The 23,173-nt window shown below is 40.4% G+C and overlaps 1 protein-coding gene across 5 annotated transcripts in view; it reads right to left on the minus strand.

The window, feature by feature from the left end:
- The window catches only part of il1rapl1a (interleukin 1 receptor accessory protein-like 1a), a 200,088-nt gene extending 182,687 nt beyond the window's left edge, over positions 1-17,401 (minus strand). Inside the window, exon 1 of one of the 5 annotated variants that reach the window (XM_065962107.1) lies at positions 16,632-17,401. The gene's annotated coding sequence lies outside the window, so the exon portion shown is untranslated. Of the gene's footprint in view, positions 1-14,731; positions 15,670-16,631 lie in introns of those variants that run through there. The other 4 variants (XM_065962109.1, XM_065962105.1, XM_065962108.1 and 1 more) reach the window with 4 other exon arrangements.
- Positions 17,402-23,173: the final 5,772 nt, after the last annotated feature.

Consider the following 23,173-nt stretch of genomic DNA (forward strand, 5'->3'; position numbering starts at 1 on the left):
ATAAAAAGACTTTAAATAAGCCCTAACTTAATGTTCTTTATGTCTTCTGCATTTAAAAGTAAAGTCCTAACAATGGATTACTGTTGAACACGATTCAAACCCAAGACATCCCAAACAGACTAAGTGGTATTGGAACCTTAACAGTGATGAAATGGTCACTACATAAAGCCATACAGCACTATTACATAAAAGGAAATCACTGCATTGAGATGTGTCTCATTATCATGTGAAATACTTTTAAAATCAGTAGTAGTGGTAGTAATTTATACATCACATGTCACCATACTATATATATACTATATTCACATATTTCTCCCCATCTCCATTGAAGCGGCCTCAAACAACCTCCCACTACATGAATGTGGGAGGACGCAGGTCAGTCATCTCCATAATAAGCTGCCTTTCTGTGGTGAATCATTCGGCTGAGAGACACAGTCGGGTATGTCGCTGATTTGCTAAAGTGTTTCCTCTCATCCCCCCTAAGTAAAAAAATGACATCACCAACTAGTTATTGATTTGTTTGAATAGATTCTTATTCTCTCCAGTGTGGAACCTTAATGTCCTTTATTTGCCAAATTGCAGTCTGATATTGACAGCTGTTATTAGAGGGCATCCAAATGTTCAGTTCGATGCCAGTATAGTATCCTACACAACTATTCAGTGGATATGATGCATCAATTAAATGTCATACAAGTTAAGCATCCTCACTCTGAGAAACAAACCCACTCTTTGCTAGTTTAAACTATGGGTGTGTGTTTCCCTCCTGCACCTCAGGGCGCCTACAGCATGAGCTCTGCTGCATTGCATTACTTTCCCTTTCATGCAAACACACTTTGCTACCTACCAGACTCCCAGATTTGTTTCAGGATAGCATCAGTGCAACGGATAAGAGTTATTGTCTCTTCACGAATACATGTGTTTTGAAACAAACAGCAAGCCTGAGGGGGAAACGCGGTGCTTTCAGGGGCCTCGGCAAATGCAATCCCGAAGTGCCTCTTACACACTTCATCAGATTAGTTTGATCACTGAAAGATTCTCACACCATCTTGAATACACTTACAGCACAAGATTTTCCTGAAACCTCTCAATCCTTAGAAAGAGGAAGCAGACTGCGATTTGGCTTTGCACGCTTGAGCTGGCTGACAGACGTATATACCTGCTATAAAGGAAGCCCAGTCCCCCTGATGGGGAATCAGTGGAAGCTGTTCACAGTTGAAGCACATTGCCATATGTTGCAGACTGAACAGAAACCAAGGCGGCTGTGAAAAGTGAAAGGTGGCACGCAACTAAATAGCATGGAAAAGAGTCCGTGCATTTGCTATCTTCATCTGCTTTTCCCGCCCAGCGGCTGCGAAATGTGCTGGATGTGCCTGTATTAAGCAGAGTGCGGAGGGGCACTGCGGTGCATCCTCTCAAACCCGACAGCGGTTTCTTAAAACGCCGCTCCCTGAAGTCAGGAAATGCTGGCCTGAGCAGTTTTCAGCTGGAATGTGCATTTACGCTTTGGTATCTATGACAGAGTCTATCCTATTGTCTAGAGGAGCCATCGCGGTGGCAATGGAGCCTAAATGAGGCCAATAATGGTTCCCTGCTCGGTCCCCGGAGTCTAGCCTGTTTAAAAATCGATTCTCTGCTTGACTGGGGACAGGCTGGGAATAGAGAGAACTGGAATGAAAAGGAGAGGAAAGTGGCGGAAAGGAGGAGGCGGGTTAGGAAAGGTTACAGAAGATAAAAAAAAGACACTACATGTGGAATGTGGAAAAGCCCATCCACATGTCTAACTATCAATTTGTCATTGCATGATTAACTATGATCAACAACATGTGGCGATCATTATAACACGTCAAGCTTGATTTGTGTTTTTCCTGTTTACACTCACTCTGGGTACTTTGTAAAGCATGTTGGGTTGCCTTTGGTACAGCTGATAATGCTGCTACAACATCAACATCAACATGCCTTATTTAGTCTAATGATGTAACATTTGATATCATATGACCTGATAAATGTCCCTCTTTTGATGTTCTCATGTATTATTTTTTAAGCATATCTTTGGCTAAACATACAAGCACTCAGTACAGTTAATGAAAAAGTTGACTTCATAAACTGTTAAGCTGTTAACAAAGTTGTTAATTTCAGTTGTAGTCAGTCAGTTCATTAAGATAAGATAAGATAAGATAAGATAATTCTTTATTTATCCCACAACGGGGAAATGTACATTGTGCATAGGTGTAATTAACATTAACCGATGTTACCAAAAATCATTAAAAAAAACATCAGCTGTTTGCAGATTCAACTTCTTAACAGCTTATCAGGTTTTGTCTTTCTTGATGCATCCCCCCCCCCCCCACTCCGCCTTCCCTCTAGCTGCACTCTGGAAGTACATTCATAGTAGCTCAAGCAGAACTTCACAATAAAAGCTCCCGAAGACGAGACGGGGCATTTTGGATGAAGCTCTCTAAAGTACAGGAGGGGGTATGAGCTTAGTGAGGTTGCCCTGGATCCATCTTACCGTGTTAGAGCGATGTTTGGATGTTAACGGTAGTTAAAGGTTTCGATAATAATTTTTCAAATCAACATTGATGCAAGAATTGTTGTTTTTTTTTTAAATGTGGGCCGATAATCAACGATTAACAGACGTAGCCCAGTTGCTGCAAACACTCCCTTATTACAACAGAAAAGTCATCCTTGATCCAAACAACTATAAGAACTTACTCATCAGTAAGTTACACTGCGAGGTAAATTATTAAACTACAAGCACTATCACACATTATCAATACGCTCATGCATTTGTATTTCGTCCAGCTATTGTCGTTTGTCTCAATGATGCCACAAGCATTAAAGCCACTAAGCTTTATGCCAGTCAAATAATAATACACTACGATAATTAAACTCACTTTCAAACAGGATTCCTGCTTTGAAAAGGGTGTTGAAAATTCAGTCCTCAACTGTGAACAATTAGTTCAGTTTTTTTTTCCACGTTTGAATTCTCAACGTTGGATCATCTTGCTTTGTGTATTGCAATGTTGCCCAGATTTTTCATTTTTTTTTCATTTTTGTGAAAAGACACTGAAATTATAAATAAAGGAGCAGACGCTGGAAACCAAACTGTTCTCTTATCTCAGCTATCAAAATATTTGCACATCAATATGAAACAGTGTCTGGAACTTCATGTACAAAAACATTATGATGCAACTTGGTGACAATTGACTCCTAGAGATGGATTAGTTCTACCAACTCAATAAAACGTTCAGCTATGTTTTCCTCTGCTGTGGAGAACATGACCATAGGAGTGTCATTAAAATAGTGACTGAGTACACCTTTCCTCAGACTTTTATCACTTTGAAGATATGGATTAAAATATATGTTTCTATCAACTTCTGCTGGACTAAAAACCCAACAGTCACACACTCACTCTATCCCAATGAAGACACTACAGCACCCACCACAAACACTCAAGCATGGCAACTTACCAAAGCGAGGGTAAACCTGTCACAGAGTTGCAGTGAGGTGGAAAAGAATCTTGTCTACTTTCTGCCTACAAAGAGCCGAGGATGCTGCTGGTTTTGGCCGAGAAAGATATATGGGCTTCATCAGCTGCTGGACCAATGAGAATAACTTGTGGGTGTTGCAGAACAAAAGCTACAGCCAACTGAAATCCCAAAGACACACATACAGAAAGAGAGAGAGAGAGAGAGAGAGAGAGAGCGATGGAAGGTGTACGAGAGCCCTATTAGACAAGACGAGGTCTTATTGGGTCGATGGTATCACTGGGGACGGGGGAGTAGATGGATAGATGGATGGATGGATGGATGGATGGGGAGTCAAAGAATGTTTTATTTAATATGTGCTAATCTGTTGCTCTTATTTACACCACTCATCTCACTCCAGCTCCACTAAGTGTGAACTACAGTACCTAAAGCACGACTCAGTGACCTTCAACTGCCTCCCGTGTCTCAGAAACGCTCACCTGTTTACCTCAACCCGACCCTCCTCCACGCTCCCCAGTGTGCCCCTATGGGACTCAAAACCCCGATCTTTAATTAAGTTCCCCCCCACCCCCCCCCAAGAGGACACAGCACAATATACAGAACTCGACTGGAGACAATAGACAATGCAAACTTATAGATTTCCTTCTTCTTTGCAGAGATGATCTCCAGGCACAAACATGCAGACAAAAGAAAGACGATGTGATGTGTATGTACAGTATTGCTGACATTTTTGGGGAGAAGTTAAAGTGGAATGAAACTTTGCTATTTGTCCTCTCTCAAACACATTTATTTTCAGGATGCATAGCACTGAGTTTATGTGTCTATTTTTTGCAATTGTAAGATAAATTACTTTGACAACTGTGAGTCATTGTAAACACTTTCAATATACCTGAGCCGGCCTACAACTGACAGCTGTGGCTGCTAGAAAATAATAGTTTTATTGATGAATCTGGAGTTATTTAAAAAGCTTGGTATTGTACTTTCTAGGAAGCCAAAAGCTTTGCAGGAAAAGTTTTCCATTCATTCATTCCACAATGGTTTAAATCTTATTTTTTTTTTTTTGTTCTTAATTTCTAAAGGTTTACTTTGGGGCCTTTTGTGCCTTTATTGTAGAGATAGGACAGTGGATAGAGACAGAAATATGGGGAGAGCGTGGGGAATGACATGTGGGGAAAGCAGCCACAGGTTGGATTCGAACCCCCTCTGTACATGGGACACACAAACTAACCACTACGCACCCCTTAAATCTAATTTCTAATGATTTAAAGCAGATTGATGTGTTTTTGAGAGTACATTGGAATGAGCAATAATCTAACATTAATACAATCGGTATGTCGGCATGGTGCACTTGTCTATTTTGAAAAGTGCAGGTTTTTCTCCACTTTCTATCGCTGTCCTTATTTAGCTTGTGGGTTTTTTTTGGTTCCAAAGTCTTCTTTTTAACTCTTTGTTGATCCTGAACGGATTTTGAAGATTTAAGATTTTTACTTGTATTGATCAGTAATTTCAGTTTTTACACTCTGTAAGTAATGCAACACACACATAGGCTGAAATACACACACATGCACAAACAGGATCCTATGGACTAATGGAGAGAAGCCAGAGTGAGGGAGCTGCCCACAGCGGGCGCTCCTGAGCTGATGGTGGTGGGGGGGGATCAGTGCCAGGAAGTGATACCTCTCCAGCTATCAGACCAACTTCCGCCCCACTGAATGAACAAGCAGAGTATTTTTTTTTGAAGATAAAGCTCCAACTATAATTTCTTAAACTGCAAAGCACACTACTCACCGTAGACCAGAAACGTCTTTACATTTCCAAGTTAGAGTGCTGTTAATTGCCTGCTGACTGATATTAAAAACAACATGGAGAATATTTAGTCTTTTTGGGGATTATTATTATATATTATTACAGTGCAGCACTTTTGTAGGTCATATAGTTAAATCAGTATGAAACTGAGTTTGTTTTACAACAAGTCAAATACTCCTGATAGCAGGTATAAGAGATTTAAAAAATGGCTACTATATTCTTTAGTTTTCCTTCATTTTGTCAGAGTTAAAAAGTCATTCAGTTAATAACGTGCATATGTCCTTCTGTTATAATGTGAAAGCTATTGATCGGTTCTTTCCTCTCTTCCGCTCTCTAGGGTTTTAAAGTCCACAGAATTACGGTGAAACAAGTGAAATGACATGTAATGGGCTTCTAATGCTCCATATATGTTTATGTATTTCATTTTGCCGGGGCAGCCTGGCCTCTTTCAATAAAATTGTTGTTGGCTGTTGGAAATTCAGAGTGGCTGTTAAACCTTAATATCTATTATCCACTTTGGCTGGTGATTGAAAAAAGTCTACTTTATACCCTTGATACAAACACATACACACAGACACACACTCACTCACACACACACACACACACACACACACACACACACACACAGTATCATTGATTGTTCTCCGACCATCGCTGTATTCATTCTACAGTGCAGCTGCTGTGAGCGGGGAAAGGCCCTGCGGGGAGCGGTCCAGTTATCTCAGATGGAATCTTATTACATGATTTATGTGAATAGAATCAGATCTGTAAGACGTTGAATCTGTGTGTGTGTGTGTGTGTGTGGGTGTGTGTGTGTGTGTGTGTCTGTTGTGAGGTTATTCAGGGTTCTGTCCATGGAATATGGAAAGGGATTTTGTCAATTGCTACCCAAGTCTGTGAATAGCCAGAGCTCTTCACAGGCCATGTGTTCAGCTTCTTCTCTTGTGTGGCATATTATAATTAGATACATAACACTGCCATTTTACTGTCATATGAAGGCAAAGCTTGGCTACGGGAAAGCCAGAAATGAGCAGACAACCAGGATAAAATTGGGTGAAAGTCCAGTCAGCTATCTTCTGTTTTTTTATCCCCCCCCCGACACACTGCAAGGCCCGGGCAGGCTGATCTGCACTGGTGTGTGGATGGAGGGAGAAAAAAAAGGGAGGAAGAGGAGAAGAGGCAGCAGGAGAGAAAGAGGGAGTGTGGAGGAGAGGGAGAGTGTGGGGGGAGGGGGGGGGAGGAATGGCAGGGGCTGCAAGCCTAGGAGACGTGCCAGATCCCTCCAGGAGCCAAGAACAGGACTGACTGGGCCTGTGTGTCAGTTCAGTGTGCACAGGGGCGCACACACACACACACACACACACACACACACACACACACACATTCACACTTACACAGACATATGCAGGATGAACAGACACATAGATGTCACTAACCTTCAAAGAACACCCTGCAATGTCACTGCTTGAACAACATGAGACAATAACGCCTAATAATCTTCTTGTAAAGATCCATCATTACATGTAGAGATGTTCTGCTATCTCCTTTTTCCCTTCCTGATATTGATATCCAGACTTAAGTATTGATTAATAATGCATACCCCTCTCATACTAATGTCGCAGAAAGTAAACATGGTATAGGTGCAGAAAACATGTTGCTAGCTTTGACTAGCATTGGACTCTCTGCTAGTAACACACTGTTCTTTGTTGTCATCTTCGATAGTTAACCTCGGAGCTAATACTCAACTGATATGATTAACTATTTGATACACGGACTGGCAAGCTGCTGATACCACTGTCATCTAGCAAACTCAACGATACTGGTACAAACTTGCAGACTTACTGATATCAATACCCATTTCAGGTCATATCGGAGTCATATGCATGCTGCTTAATGCAAATACTGTAAAACTATCTTTTAATTTGTTTTTATTATGCAAATACTGTAAAACTATTTTATTCATTTTTTTAATTAATCAAATACTGTAAAAAAAAAAAAAAAAAAATATTATGCAAATACTGTAAAACTATTTTTTTATTATGCAAATACTGTAAAACTATGTTTTTATTATGCAAATACCGTAAAACTATTTTATTTATTTTTTTAATTAATCAAATACTGTAAAAAAAAAATATTTTTTAATTATGCAAATACTGTAAAACTATTTTTTTTTAATTATGCAAATACTGTAAAAAAACTATTTTTTTTTATTATGCGAATACTGTAAAACTATTTTCTTTTCTTTTTTATTATGCAAATACTGTAAAACTATTTTTTTTAATTATGCAAATACTGTAAAAAAAACTATTTTTTTATGATGCAAATACTGTAAAACTATTTTTAAATTATTTTTTTATTATGCAAATAATGTAAAACTCTACCTCGTGTTTACCATGTGTCACAAAATTACATATTCTATTATCATGTTTTTTTCTGCATCTTTTGCACCACCCACCACTGCACTATAGTCTTATTTAGTCTTGTAAATATTAGTCTTTGTTTATTTTGTGTTTATTCTTGATATTCAATGTTATACTTTTGTACATATAGAGAGCACAGCGCACCAAAGTCAAATTCCTCGTGTGTGTAAGCATGCCTGGTCAAAAAAGCTGAATCTGATACTGATACTAGATTGGCATATTTACACATTCGATACAGCAAGTGTCTCTATATCAATACAAATTTCAGGCAGTATCGAAGGCACTGGTTGGCATACTCCCCAATAGAAAAATCAATACCCAATTTCAGAGGAATTTATAGGAATACTCGCAGATAGATAGATAGTATCAGAGGCATTGACTGACGTACAGTACTCTCCGATATCCTTATCCTACCAGGCATTGGTTTGATTTCTATCTGATATAGAAATCGACAGGCATGCTCGTTGATATTAATATCAATGACCATTTCAGGAAGTATTGGAGGAATTGACTGGCATACTTGCTGGTACAAACATTAACTTTTCTAGTTGCTCGAAACCGTAATTGGTTTCCATTTCATTTCAAGTATCAGTGGTCAACTCTTATCGTGCATACTTCAGCAGTTTTTTGCCTGTTTTTTGATGGATAATTATACGCTCTCCATATCCAAGAGTTTCCAATTTTGGCTGAAGGAGGACGTCTGCTCTTCTTCACTTTTCTGCCTGAGTGTGTGCACCCATGTGAACCTGATTGGATGAGTGTTTAAAGACTTTTAATACTTGGCTAAGGACTTTGTACCCACTCATTACTGACCAATGGCACTAATAGCCAGCATCCTGTACACAATGTGGGTCTACATCAGAGACGGCTGCTCCACACAGTGCAATATTTATGGCAGTCCCTCCTCTCAGGGGACTCATTGCACCATAACACAGACCACTGCAGCTGACAAAATAACAGCGCAAGAGTGTTCTAGCTTTAGGAAACACTAGAAACACCTCTCATTCTCTCTCTTTTTGACTCTTACTGCCGCTCTTCGCTCCCTCGCTGATTCTTGCATGACCTCGCCGCCGTTTTTGTTTTTTTTGTCTTTCCATTCTTCATAGCTTAGGGCTGAGGCCATCGGAGTGGATTTCAGAGACATGTTGACAAGCCAAGAAACAGAAAATTGAGCTAAAGTCCCTCCTCTGTGTCTCTGTCTCTCTTTTTTTTGTGGTCCAGTCCACAGAGAGATCACGGCTTACGATTTCACTGTTGTGAGCAAATCTGATGTTGAAAATTCTGACAACTTTTTTGTGGCTGCCAAGCTCGGAGATTTTCAACATTATTGTCTCCAAGGAATGCTACAGCAGTGATACACTTTCTGCACTGGTTCAACAAAAGAGAAGAAAGAAATGATTGAATTACATCTTTAAATGCAATTTCATCCTGTGAGACAGGACAGTTTGCCAAGACTAATCTAGTGTGTGTCAGCGAGAGAGGCGTTTTCTTTGCACACGTGTTTCTGCTATATATCCTATCTTACACATTCAACCCCATGGGACATTGGCAGGATTTTCCCCCAACCAATGCAAAGTGACAGCTGAGAGAATGATTCCATTACTACGGGTGTTGTCTATACCCTGCCTGTGTTAGGACAATGGGGATGGCAATGTGTGAACACAGAGAAAGAAACATATCAAGAACAAAGTCTTTTCTTTTCAAATCTCTTACTATAAAGAGACATACAAGAAATATCTGATATTATTTAATGTTTGTCTTCCATTAGCCTATTGTAGACACATGCATTAACATAAATGCTGAGATGGCCTGAAACCTTCAGTATGATCTCAGAATACAATTACAAAACAAGGTAACACTTCCATCTAAATGCTGCTGGTAACCCATTGTCTAATATTTGGTCCACATCAGCAACACAACACTAAAGGTCATTCTCTTCAAAAATCACAAATTGAGTATTGATTCATCTACCACAACAACTACTGTGGTGGAATGAACTTCCAAACTCCATGTGATCTGCAGAGTCCCTCTGCACCTTTAAGAAAAAGCTAAAGACCCAGCTCTTTCATGAACACCTACTAACTTAATGATGATGGTCTCCATATTATTGATGATGATGATGGTAATGACGATGGTTTTTGTTTGATAATGATGACTTATAAGATGGTTTCTATACTGATTAGAGCTCTCAAGAACTACCCTCAATGTTGTGCTTTGCCTCTGGTCACTTCCTGTCAGCACCTGTGTGTCCAATCAGACTCAGAGCTGATCGTTTGCTCTTACTGACATTGTTTCCTCTTTTCTAGATCTTTACTTGTGTTGTTCTTACTCTCTGATGTACGTCGCTTTGGATAAAAGCGTCTGCTAAGTGAATTGTAGAATTGTATTAAGTTAAGGGGTTGGTCACAATAATGGTAAGATTAAGGAATACTGTAGGTTTTCAGGGTTTTTTACTAAAACACCTTGTGTGTAAAATCACTGTATCCAATAAAGAGTCTTTTTTTTTGGATACAATGATTTGTGATTCAAAAACAAAATGAATAAAAACACTCCTTCTTGTAGAAGCCCATTGACAATTTCTATGTAGTACAATCAGTCAAATTCTCTTTCGATATCTCTTGAGTCTGGGGGAGAAAACAATCAAAGCAAGTAGCGAACAACTAGAGCTCAGTATGTGCAACTGTACAACAAATAAAAACAAGTGTACCTCATTTCTTTCAACTTAGTTTTGAACCATTCCTAACCTCTGACTGATGCTTTTTGTCCTTGTCAATCCCTTTACACATTGATGTAGAATCGTCTGCCTTTTGCATGAATTTGCATTATAACTATCTTAACCTAAAGAAGAGTTCCACCTGGTGATTGAAGTGACTGTAAGGTGACAGGCCTGACTTCATAAAACACATGGACAGCTGTCTCCATGTAGTCAAATAGAGGTGAAGTGTGTAACTGAAGTGTTCACTGTGAGAGCTTCAAGCAGAGAGACAGAAGTTAAGAGCATGAAAAGAAAAAGTGAGACAGGTGTCTGCAGCAGGGGAACTTTGAGTCTGTGCTGAGAGAGCGACGTGTGTCAGGGAGGTTATCAGTGAAGAGATGGCAGTAGAGGTGAGTTCAAGTATGCTGCGTGGTTCCTGCAGTCACGTCTTCCCCCTGTTAAGTCGATGCATCGTTGTACCCTCTTATATCTTCAGTGAACATTAGAACTTCACCATCTACCTCATATTTCAAAAATACATACAAACGACACCTTCTCCACACTTACACCTGCACTCATTAATTGTTCATGTACTGTTCGCAGTATCTGTACTGTTTGTTTCTATTTGTCTGTATCTGCCTAGCCCATGCTAATGTCCTGTAAATGTGTTTGTCTTGATGTGTCATGACTGTGGTTTATGTTTCATGTTCTGCAGAACAGGAACCTGCTGGAAACCAGTTTTTGAACTGAGGCAGGCCCGTTAAACTGTAACTTAATGTTACTTTTAAACTTTCCTGTATAATAAATGAAATGAAGGTTTTTGAACTCTCAGTGTTCACCTTTTTTATTTTGGTAATCTGACAAAGTATCTGTCCTAATTCATAGGGGGCACAAAATATTCTAATGGAAATTCTCTTCATTATTGGGTTTTTATCTCAAGTCTATTATCTCCCTCTGTTGTACAGCAGTTCATTGAAGAATGTATTTTATTTTTTAAAAGTGCTTTATTGAAATAGACTTGACTTGACTGTATCCGACCAAAGCTAACCATTTGGTTTGTTTCCCATATGCGAGAAAATATGCAAAAGAAAAAACTTAAAAATACTACACTTATGAAATTAAAACTTTGCAGGTTCCTTGGGGATGTATAACTTATTCTCTGTGCTTCAACTCCCCCACAAACTGTCACTCACTCACTCACTCGATAGCATGCACATTTTGGATTTAAGGTCATTAGCACGTATGGTCGTTATTCCATTATAGCCCAATTGACTCCTAATCTGTGTGTGTGTCGTTGCACTGGTTTTTATTTTAACCATCTGGCTAGCATACATAAACATTTTGCACAAAAAAAGGAAAAATCTGACGCGCAGAGCTTCCCCAAAACTGCACATCACTTTGTTAGATTTATAGCTCGTGATTTACAGCGACAATTTAGAAAAACAGACGTCCTGGAAAGAGATTTCAGACACTTAACAGCTGACAGTTGTGTGACAAAAACTGAAATATTGCTTTGTTTTCCTCACCTTATCAAAACCTACCCTGAATCTTCCAGCGTATACTTCAAACACTGTTCACTTTAGTGCAAAGTATTGACCGAAGGAAGAACATCTGATTCGTATCATCACAGGGCACGACTCTTATTCAGATCTAGAAGCTCGCACGTCTGAAGAGTTCAAGCCCGAGGCTCCTCAAACCCGACGTGTAAATGCCAGCGTCCTAATTTGCGAGATGGAAACCTGATTTATTGCGCATGTTTGGTTATTCTGAAGGGCAGTTAATCAAACAGGATTCTCCCTGCACTGTTTATTGTTCCTTTATTGTCAATCAATGTGACAAGGAGGAGATGGTCTTTTTAAAACATGACCCTCCTCCAAATATCAATTCCAATAGTTCAGTGATTCAAACAATGTGCATGCGGGGAGATTGTGTGCCTGCATGCCGGTGGGTGGATTAATGAATTAGCTCCCCGTTGCAACCTCACCTCCCCCTTTTCCTCAACAAATCACTGACCTGTCCTGTCTCCTCTGATCTGAGGGGCTTCATCACACGCCACACACACACGCCAAACACTTCTATTTCCTTTGAATTCTCCATCTACGTGTTGTTATTGTATGCTCGTAACGCGTCTGTGCATAATTGAACATTTTGAACCCTTGAGCCAATATGCCTCAAATGAATCCTTAGCTCCCACATCAAAATGATTATTTCTAAACAAACCGTGTTTAATCGACTGCGTGCCTCCACGGCTCTCTCCATCTGGAGGATGCTGTGTGACAGCTTCCCTTAAATTACAAATATCAATCTGCCACAGTGGGAGCTCAGCTGCCAGTGGCCTCATGGGGGTTCGCGTCAAAGCGAGCAGGCTTCAAAACAAAGCCATCAAAACCGCCTCGTCTCTGTTTGCTGTTTTATTCTCAGACAGCCATGTTCCTCACCTGATCACAGCTCAGCTTCTTGAGTGGCCAACTAGCAGAATAGAGAGAGCTTGAAAGGGTAAATTACATCTTAACTGACTTGTACACAGGCCCAGTATGTGGTTCTGGGTCAGCCCTGTTTGGCTCCGCCCCTCTCTCCCTTTACGGCAGGGACTGACAGACGCCAGCACCGAGGGCTCCCAATCTGCTGTGTGATCAGCGGCACTCCTCCCTAAGCATGTCCCCCCCCGCCCTCCTCGTCACCGGCTGTCTGCCCGCGGCAACACCACCACTTACACTCCATCCACCCGCTTATTGATACACTTCACCGCAGGATCGCCTTCGAGAGCTCCTTGGGAAAGCAATGGGTCTGCGGGGTGGTCTAATTCAATCAATGTTAGAGGAGAAAACACACACATCATTTATCACCAGCACAGTAGCAGGCGAGGAAGACTCCTCCAGCAGCTCTTCCTTGCCACTAGATGACCATTAACACAAACAAATTGGCTCGCTGGGTTCCCACTGAGCACTGAGTGGCTCAGTTAAAGTGGTGCACTGTTATCATGCAAAGGTATTTTAACATCTCTGGATCTTTGGCATATAAGAATCGGTCCAGAAGTAATCACAGAAAAGCAATGCAGCTGCTTATTAGACAAACATTGGACGTCATGGCTCCCCCAGGGTTAATTTGATTTCCATTTGGGCTGTGGAACAGTTCCCCAACTGTGTTTATAGCAGGCATGGTGTGCATTATTATAATAGGCTCAATCGGATATTTTACTCTGTGGAATTCAAATAAAAACATACGCAGGAATAAGCAGTTAATCTGTATGAATCACAAAAAGATCTGAGAATTAATGAGATGGTTTCAATGGATGTTTTTACAGTCATTCTAATTGACAGGCAGGTACAACTGGTTGCCTTTTCTACTTCTGATTGTTGTCGATTTGGACAAATATTCACGGTTTTACATTTTATTTCATGTCTTTAAATGTATTATAGTCGTGTTTTTATATTATGTTTGTATGCATGGCTGCTAATTATTGGTCGGAAACCGTCTTGACTGCATTGCTTCCCTCCCTTGGCCATGACACTCGTGGAAAGCAGATTTAACATCTCAGCTACTTTTCTCCTAGTAAAATAAAGATCTAAATTCAAAATGAATTCAAAACTTTCATCTGTATTTGGTCACATCTATAAAAATACAACAGCAAAAATGATATGTGGACCCCTGGATGTTCCATGAATGAAGTAGTTTAACCAACATTCACATTTGCAGTCCTTAGAAAACACAACTGTTTCCTTCAAAAGTTTCTAACTTTTTGACTTTTTTTTTTGCATTTTCTACTGCAAGTTCATACATTTATCGCAACACAAAAAGGGAACGTGATATGTGTTTGCATTAGGATTTATTATTGGATGTAATTTCTGACAAGGGGCTATTTACTTTCACATTAATATTGTTGAATTGAGCAACACAACTTATGGCCAAATAGCTGCAGAAACACATTGTGGGAGCCCCTTTTCTGCAATGTGTTTATGTGTTTCATTCTCACAAAACAGACTCTGACGTAGCTAAGCCAAGCACCACTCCATGATGATCAGCTAATGGATTTTAACACCACTCAGTACACATGATGAGGCCTTTTAAAGCAAACAGTGTAGAGTATGGACACAACTGAAGGAGAGAGAGCGACAAAGAGAGAAGGGAGCGAGAGAGAGAGAAAAGCACAGGGACACAATGTGCTGCCGTACCATGAGGGGTGAAATGTCAATTAAAGGTGGCAACGTGTGTTATGTATGAAGCAAATTTCCATAATGATCACAGAGGAGCAATATAAGACATTACAGCAAAACAACACAGTCCAAGTGCTCACATATTCCAGTTTAAAATCTAACTATTACCAGAGAGAACGACTTCCTAACTCATCCTGGAGTTGAACAAAGGAGCTGTCTGTTTCAGCACCACGGACAGTTCCTGTCATCTTCCCTATGACGAGGTGCCGCTGGCAGCAGAGTCGGCCCTGTCAGTTTTATCTGCTGCTGCACTTTGGATCATCAGACAGGAGAAGTGACTTTTACCGATTCATTAAATGCAAGGCTCAGAAAAAGAGAAAAATCACCAGAAATCCAGAATGACAGTCCAGAATGTTCTTTCACGACTTTGTATGGTTTGATAAGGTGAATTGTGAGCTGTGGTTCACCTCTCAGCTGGACTCTCTCTGGCACAAAGGAGATATAGGTCACCTGAGAAACCATAAAACACCGCCTGCTCTGATTAAAGGAATAAAAGCCCAGCTTGGTTCCTTTTTCAAAGTGCAGTTCAGCAAGAAACCAGTGAGACAGCTCCCGTTAGATTTAATTGTGTTTCAAGCAAGCTTAATAGTCCCTCATGTGTGTTTGTGTTTGTGTGTGGGTTGAGAGGAGGGGGGGGGGGGGTTATCCTTACACAAGCACTTGCTCACTCATCAAGTTCATGTTCAAGATGGTACCAACAACGATTTTCTTCAGATTTACTAATTGTCGAACAAAAAAAACCCAGGAAAATAATGAAATCAAGTCGCCAATTTTCCAAGGTTTTCCAACCGAGCTCAAAGCAATTTCTGATTCCGGCGCTTTTTCCAAAAATAGGAGCATCATCCATCAGCTCTCAGACCCCTGCGTCATGCGTCGGTATCCGCGCTTTGCCACTCCAAGGGACCGCGCTGTTTTGTCCCCATGGGAAACAAGTACAGTAGGTCAAAAAGGCAAACAACCCCCCAATGGGTTGTTAGGGTGCGCGCGATGGTGAAGCATCTGGCTCCAGTTTTCATACAGCTTCAAAAAAAAAGACTGTTTTTGGCATCCTGTTTCTGCCTCCAAATTTGACTCTGCAACTACAGTGACGCTCTCTCTCTCTCTCTCTCTCTCTCTCTCTCTCTCTCTCTCTCTCTCACACACACACACACACACACACACACACACAGACACACACACACGCGCGTTTTTAAACCGAGTGTGTTCAGAGTGTGTGCGTGCACGTGACACACACACAAACACATACAGAGAAAAAAGAGAGAGCAAGAAAGACAGGGGAAAGAGAGGTAGAGTGCATGATGAGTTGTTTTTGCGGCGCAACCATCTCGAAAACTTGGCTCTATTTTAATGTATAAACGGCGCCTCAGTGAATCCAGCAGGCTCTGTGCCCTCCGTATATAAAAGCAGGATTGTGATTTTAATAAGGCTTACTGGTAGTCTAGCTTCAGGGGAAAGCTGCTGCTTCGTTTACACCTTTATCTAAATCCTCTCCTCAGTGAGCTCCAGTGAGCCCGGCGGGCCGGTGTGTGAGACTGCACTGCAGAGGGGCTTCTCCGGCAAGCTCCATCACTGAGCTCATGAACAAAACACATCGAGAGCCAAATAAGAGAAGATAGGAGATCATGAGGAAAATGGGGCTCTGGTATTCCCTCTAATAATGCGACACTTTTGGTTTAATTATTTAAAGTGTGGCTTTTCTGAATGTTATCGAACACAATGATCGATATTTGCTGCAACACTGGCAGGTGCTGAACTTCTCCTCCTCACAGCGTCTGACTGACTCAGATCATTTTTAAAACTGATGAATATAACATATCCACCGTCTTTTCTTTTTTTTTCTTCTCGAGCATTACTGGTGCAACTGACCGGCAAAAAAAAAAAACCTCAGAGTCACAGCCGATCGAGTAATTGCCGCAATAATCGAAAAGCGACCAAACCGAACTTTATCAAACGCTCAGAAAAACCGTGTTATGGAGGCAAAGCCAAAAGAAGAAAAAACTGGCCTTACCTTCAACTCGATTCCAAAATGGTACGACGCCGTTTGTCAGTCAGTGGGGAAGGCTTTGGACATCACAACTCCGGGTCAATCGAGAAAACACGTTCCCATAAAATTGGTGCAAGCCAGTGATGGAGTGTGTCTCAGCGAGGTCACCCATTCAGCCAGTCGTCCGGTTAAAATCCAAACAGAATGATGGAGATCTTATCTGTGTCCTTTTTGGGGGAAGAAGTGCGCCAAGCGCTCTCCTACGCAGATGTGACTTTGCGCGCTTGAAATCAAACGAATAGATGGGTGAAATGGGAAAAACAAGATACTACTACAACCAATAAACAATGTATATAAAAAAAAAAAGAGTGGGGGCGCAGATGCCAAATGATCAACCCCCCTCCAAAAAAAATCTGTCTCAATTCGCAGTCGTTTCCTAATCCTCTCCTCCTGGGTGCTTCACCAGCCCAGACGCACTGCTCGCTGCGATTCCCACTCAGCAGCGCCGCGGCGGAGGAGATGGTGGGGGGGGCAAGAAATGTATGGATATAATGGCCAGATCCGATGGGGGGTTCCCTCCACAGCTCCGCTCTGGAGTTGCACACGACGAGAAAAGGAATCTCTCCCCGGTCCTAGTGCACCACACACCGTCCCCTGCTGGCGCTGGAACGCACGAGGCGGCTGCACCTGCACTCTGTCATTCCCATCGATTAAACAGTAAAATGGATGAGGGGGGGAAGAAATTCCAGCAGACACCTATAACTCAGGTCTAAGGCTAAAGCTCTGAACAGAGAAGGGGCGTGCATAAAGGGTTCTTTACTTGTTGGAAGAGGGAGAATGTAGTGGAGGGGAGAAAGGGAGAAGGAGATAGGCAGAGAGAGAGAGAGGGAGAGCGAGAGAGGGGGGTAGAGATAAAGGGGAAAGGAGGCAACAGAAAGAGAGAGAAGGATTTGACCCTGAATAAAGTTCATAAGCTCATGTACAAGCCTCATATGAGAAGTGAGCTTGTAATCGCATCAAAATTCAAAGGGCTTGAAGATGTTTCCACATGCAACTCAATGGATTCAGGGACAAACACAGGGGTTATTGCCATGAAAAGCAATAAAGAATCTTTGAATCGCAAAGTTTCCAAGGATCTTGGATTCATGCTGTCTATCAAAAGGGCATGTATTCTTTAAAAAAAAGACGTAATAAGGTCACTTTTTACTGGAATTGTCTGGAACTTTGTCTCAGTAGACTTTACAAGCAGAGTTTGAAGAATATTCAGGAAACACAGCTTCATTTGTCAATGTCAATCATATGTCAATACTGTCAACTCTGTTTTTGCACATTTACATTTAATCTTTCCTATTTAAGACTAGTAATGCTAAGTTAAATCCTGGTTGTATATATTCCCATTCTTAGTTTTGATATTTTTAGTGCTTATGTACTTTGTATTTAATATTATATTATGTTTAAATTTGCTAACATTGTGTTTTTTGCTCATATTGTGTGTTTGGATAACCTGCTGCTGTAACGCCACAATTTCCAAGTTTGAGATCAATAAAGTAATTCTATTCTATTCTATTTGAAAAAAACTGATTTGAAGTTGTTGTGAAGTTGTGTTTACTGTTGTACAATTTGTTTAAAATCCTAAAACATTGAATTTCAAAGATATTTGTTTCTCCTGTGTGTGTATCTTATCTACTGATGAACAGCAGTGCAACAAAACCGTCTATACTAAGACAGTCTGAGGTCCATAAACTACATGGTTTGGTCAGGATTGGAAGTACTGGGGTTGGATTCAAAGCTGAAGCTCATGCTGCTAACTGCTGACAATCAAACACAGACATGCAGCTGGAACGAGAAGGGATAATGTCGATGTTTTAACCTTTCTTCCTCCCCCTCTTCTCTCTTCCATTTCTATTAAAATATGAACTAAAACACTGTGCAATGACATTTTCTTTTGATCCCACGTAATCATTTGCTGATTGCACCTCTCCTCACACATGTGTGGGAGTAACAAAGGAAGGTCTTAAATGACCCCTTACTGATTCTGCTGTTAGTTTTGTTACTCCCGTGCCATGCAGGACACCTCAATCATTCTTTACAGTCCAGTTCAGACTTCACAAAACTCCCAGCATAAATCTGTCACTTTCAACCCGAGCAAAAAGGTCCAATCTGTCACATCTAATAGAATGCCTGTGTGGGTGAGCAGGTAGAAAAACAATAGTGAATGAATCAGGGCTTCTATTCATCTCCACTTATGGCTAAGTATGAGCCATCAGTGCTGATAAGCTGAAATGTTCTACTACTGTTGTATCAATTTAAGGAATTAACTGAATAAAATATCTCTTTCTTCTCTCTATTGACTCGATATTAGCTGGAGTGATAATATTACATAGACTAACTCTTTATTGGATAGGACAGCTGAAGAGAGACAGGAAGTGTTGAGAGTACAGACATGCAGCAAAGGGCCAAGGTGGATTGGACCCCGCAGCTGCTGTGACAAGGAGTACGGCCTCTAAAGATGGGGTGTATGATTTAACCAATGAGCTAAACCGGTGCATGAGCGTAGCACCGTCACTATCTATTTTGTGGGTGTTCCATTTAAAAACACAGATCAATTGAAATGGTTCACCAAAGTCAGAATAAACCTCACACAAAATATAGCTGAGTATAAACTCTGTGTACAGAATATTTTAAAACAAAAGGGTAAAAAAGTCAGTTTGAAATCTTGTTCTTTTTTTTGTCGGTATTTGAAATGTATCACTTCAAAATCTATCTCAGTTATATGTCTGAAATGCATTTTACTAGAGAGCCAGATTGAATGATATTTTTTTGATAATGATGTTCACTATAGAATATGAATTACATCAACCAACCTGTGTCTTTTCAATCCTCAATGCCAGTCTTTCCCCCGCCCTATGTGTGAATCAAACAGCTCTCTTAGGATAGTTGGGAAAACGATTCTATTGTCTTATCTGTCTTTTACAACAAATGTCAAACATCAGAAATGTGCCAAAGTCTTCACAACTCCGGACAACAAACTCTCCTTGTATGGCCACCCTTATCTTTGCTAGAAGTCAAAGGAAATGTCTGCAGCATGTTTGGTAGATTATCTAAAGACCAATTCTGATCAGGGAAACTTCTCCTTCTGCTGGACTTTTTACTCAAATGCAAAAAAATCAATTCACCTGTTCCAGCTACGAATCAGCCAGAAACTTGTTGCTCTGACAGTCCAAATAGTTTTTTTAATGACTTTCAATGGACTGGCAGTATAACATAGAGTTAAAGGCTTTATATGTGATTTTTCACACTTAAATATAATATAAATCAAGTATATCCTCTGAAAATAACTCTGTGAGTCATGATTGTCTACAATGGGTGTAACACCCGAGTCCCACTGTCTGTGATGCTTTCAGAGTTTTCAGAGTCCTATCTTCACTTTGTTTACATCGCCGGGACGGCTGGCTGACTCCTCCCCTCGTGTATAAAAGTTGTTTAATTGAGGGACTAGAGAAAAGAAGAATAACATACTGTACTCACTGCTTAACTGTGTTTCTAGATCACGCTCATTTCAGGTAAATTTACATGCAGTGTGAAGATACCAGCATAATAAAGATCGCTAGCATTAGCATGCTAACACAACAATGCAGCGCGAGTTGTTTTGGTTTCATGCTGGTGCTCAAGGGCGACATCTGCTGGATCAAAAAATCCCATATAAAACCTTTAAAAGTAGCTTATCAGGTAATGTAACCGTACTTCTACATGAGTGTGTAAATGTATTTAGTTACATTCCACTAAAAGACATCACATTTAAATATTTTAAAGATAAAAATCTGACAGAGAAAACCCTCTTTGAATGTCAGTCTATTTTTTTTTTTAATGGTATTGCTCTCCATGAAGGTGAACTAATAACATCTGCAGATAATCTCACACAGCGTCAGTGATGTAACAATAAAAGAACGCTATCATGTTCTCAGACGTCTAACAGCTGGAGAACATACAGCTGTTCTTGTAGGTCAATTTGAGGACAATCACCTCTCTTTTTTTTTTTTATCAAACCTCATCAGGATGTGTGGTGTCTGAACACTGGAAGCAGAAAAGTGTGGCGGGCAGTCTTGTGTAACCACGCTCGCCCCGGGCTCAGGAAACTCGTCACAGACGTGTCTGCCTCCACACTTTCTGCTTTCAGAGTGTGAGTAGGTACCTGACCGTTTTCCCGTCATGCAGAAAATATAGAACCTGACTGATATGACATAAATCCTCCTCTTCCTTCTCTTTAAACAATCTCACCCACTCACTCACTCACTCACTCACCCACTCATTAAGTCACTCACTCGCTCACTCACATACTGCTGCCTGATAAATATTCAGCGGATGAATGCTGCATGAGTGATGCCATAGAAACTGCAGAGAGATCATAGGGCTTCTTGCTCCTAAACTTCCCTGTTTCCTCCCCTGCTGCTGCAGCGTTCTCCAGGTTTCTTAATCTAACTGTTCCCCGCAGTCGCTTCTGGTGTCAGTACAGTAACAGGACAGAAGCAGCTTCATGTAAAAGCTTTCCAATTATTTCAAAAAGGGGACCGGTTTTCTTTAAAGAGCGTTATCAGGAATGAGAATCATGTCCCACTTCCCCGCACAGACAGAAATAGACTTTGCATTAGGATGCAATCAGATAAAGAAACAATTAATTTCCTTGGTTTTCAAATTGAAAATTAGAACTTGAATTCTCATGGGGACACAGGCAGATGTATGTAGCTTGTGGACAAAAAAAAGGACAAATGGTTTCCAACATAGAAGTCCTTAATCTGTTCTGTTCTTTTTAAATAGTTTGAGGTTATCATTTGGATAAATACTTTTTTTTTACACCATACTGGCTTTGATTCAATACATTTAAATTCACCACTGATCACTATTAACAAAGAGGTTCATTCAGATCCACTGGAGTTTACCCATGAAACATCATTGAGTAATTTAGTAGTGACTGTTTTGCACTCTCTGCCATCATCTTATACATTTATTATGCTAAGTAAGTTTCCTACTTACTCATTCAGATGAGACAAAGCAACACTTTCCTTCATTTGGACTTTTTGATCTCCACTAACTCCTAACACACGTATGCTCGGGTTGGATAGTCATCTTAGTCCTGCACAGACAGACATGACATTTTCTTATCTACTAAGCTATTCTCGTACCTCTTTCCTTCATACCTTCTGACCGACGTCAGTCAGGAGAGAGCAGGAACTAACAATCTTCAGTCCCAGGAACTTTTCTTACTCTCTGTTCCTAAGGTCAGAACTGAAATGGGAAAAAAGTAATTTAAATTAGGTGCTCCCATTCATTTGAAAAAAAATATATAAGATGTAATTTCTTTGTACATTTCTAAATAAAAAATTGATCACAAAAAAGGACACTATTCTTGCTCATCATCACCAATTAATTAGAAAAAAATCACAACGTTTTGGTCACTCTGAACTCTTGCTGACAAAGGGTCAAGAGGGACGGAAATGTTGTGATTTTTGGAACCAATAAATTGGTGATGCCGAGCAAGAATAGTGTGCAGTAATGTGAAATAAAACAACAAGCTGAAAGACACTACAACAATTCATAGAGTTAAGGGGACCTGCAGAGAGGTTTTGTCAAATGAATCATTTCATAAAATAAAATCAACTTTTATTAACCTCACAACGGGGACATTTTTTTAAAGGATGAAGCGACTCATTTTGCAAATCAGCATGCTTGGCAAAATTATTCTCTGTCTCTCATCAATCTCTTTCTTACCTGCCGGTCATTTGTCTGTCTCCCCTGTAATCTCCATTACTGAATTAAACACACACACAACAACAACAACAACAACAACACACACACACACACACACACACACGCACACACACACACACACACACACAGAAGCAGATGTTTCACACAGTGTGCTGACTGATACATGCCCAGCGCCTAATTGCAGGTTTATGAAATCTGCAGGTTGAGGATGCCAAGCAGTTTCCAAACGGGTGCCAAGTGGTTGCCGTGACAGCAGGTCATGACCTTCCTGTAATTGTGGAGATGATGCCTCCCCCCCCCAAACACCCCCCTCATCTGGTCTTCACATCTGTGCCAGCACAAAACCACGGCAAACTGCCAGAGCAATCCATTGAAATCAAAAAACAAATAAATAGTCTACTTTCCAAAATGTTTTTTTGTTTTTCTAAAAAAGATAAATACTTTTTTATACCAAATTTGCTTGATGGATAGTTGGTACTGGGAACATGTAAGAGATCTTCATGAAGTTATACAATAAAACTGATGGTTCTTTGGTATATTAGGACATGTCTGTGCTTATTAAATGTCATGGTTTCGGTCTTATCGACGTCTGAAAACAGGCTCAAAGCTTGACCTTGACTACTGTGTGATGTTTAAAAGGATATCAGCTGGCCCGTACTAAAGAAAAAATAAAGGTTGTTTTTTTTAAAGGTAGCAAAAGGGATGAGAGTCAAGGGGAAGCTGAGGAGTAGAACAAACATTGTTGCTAATTCCAGAACAACTTGTCTTTCTAGGCTTTTACAAGAATGTACCGCCCACAG

The sequence above is a fragment of the Labrus bergylta genome, chromosome 13 (assembly GCF_963930695.1).
Source record: "Labrus bergylta chromosome 13, fLabBer1.1, whole genome shotgun sequence".
NCBI lineage: Eukaryota > Metazoa > Chordata > Actinopteri > Labriformes > Labridae > Labrus > Labrus bergylta.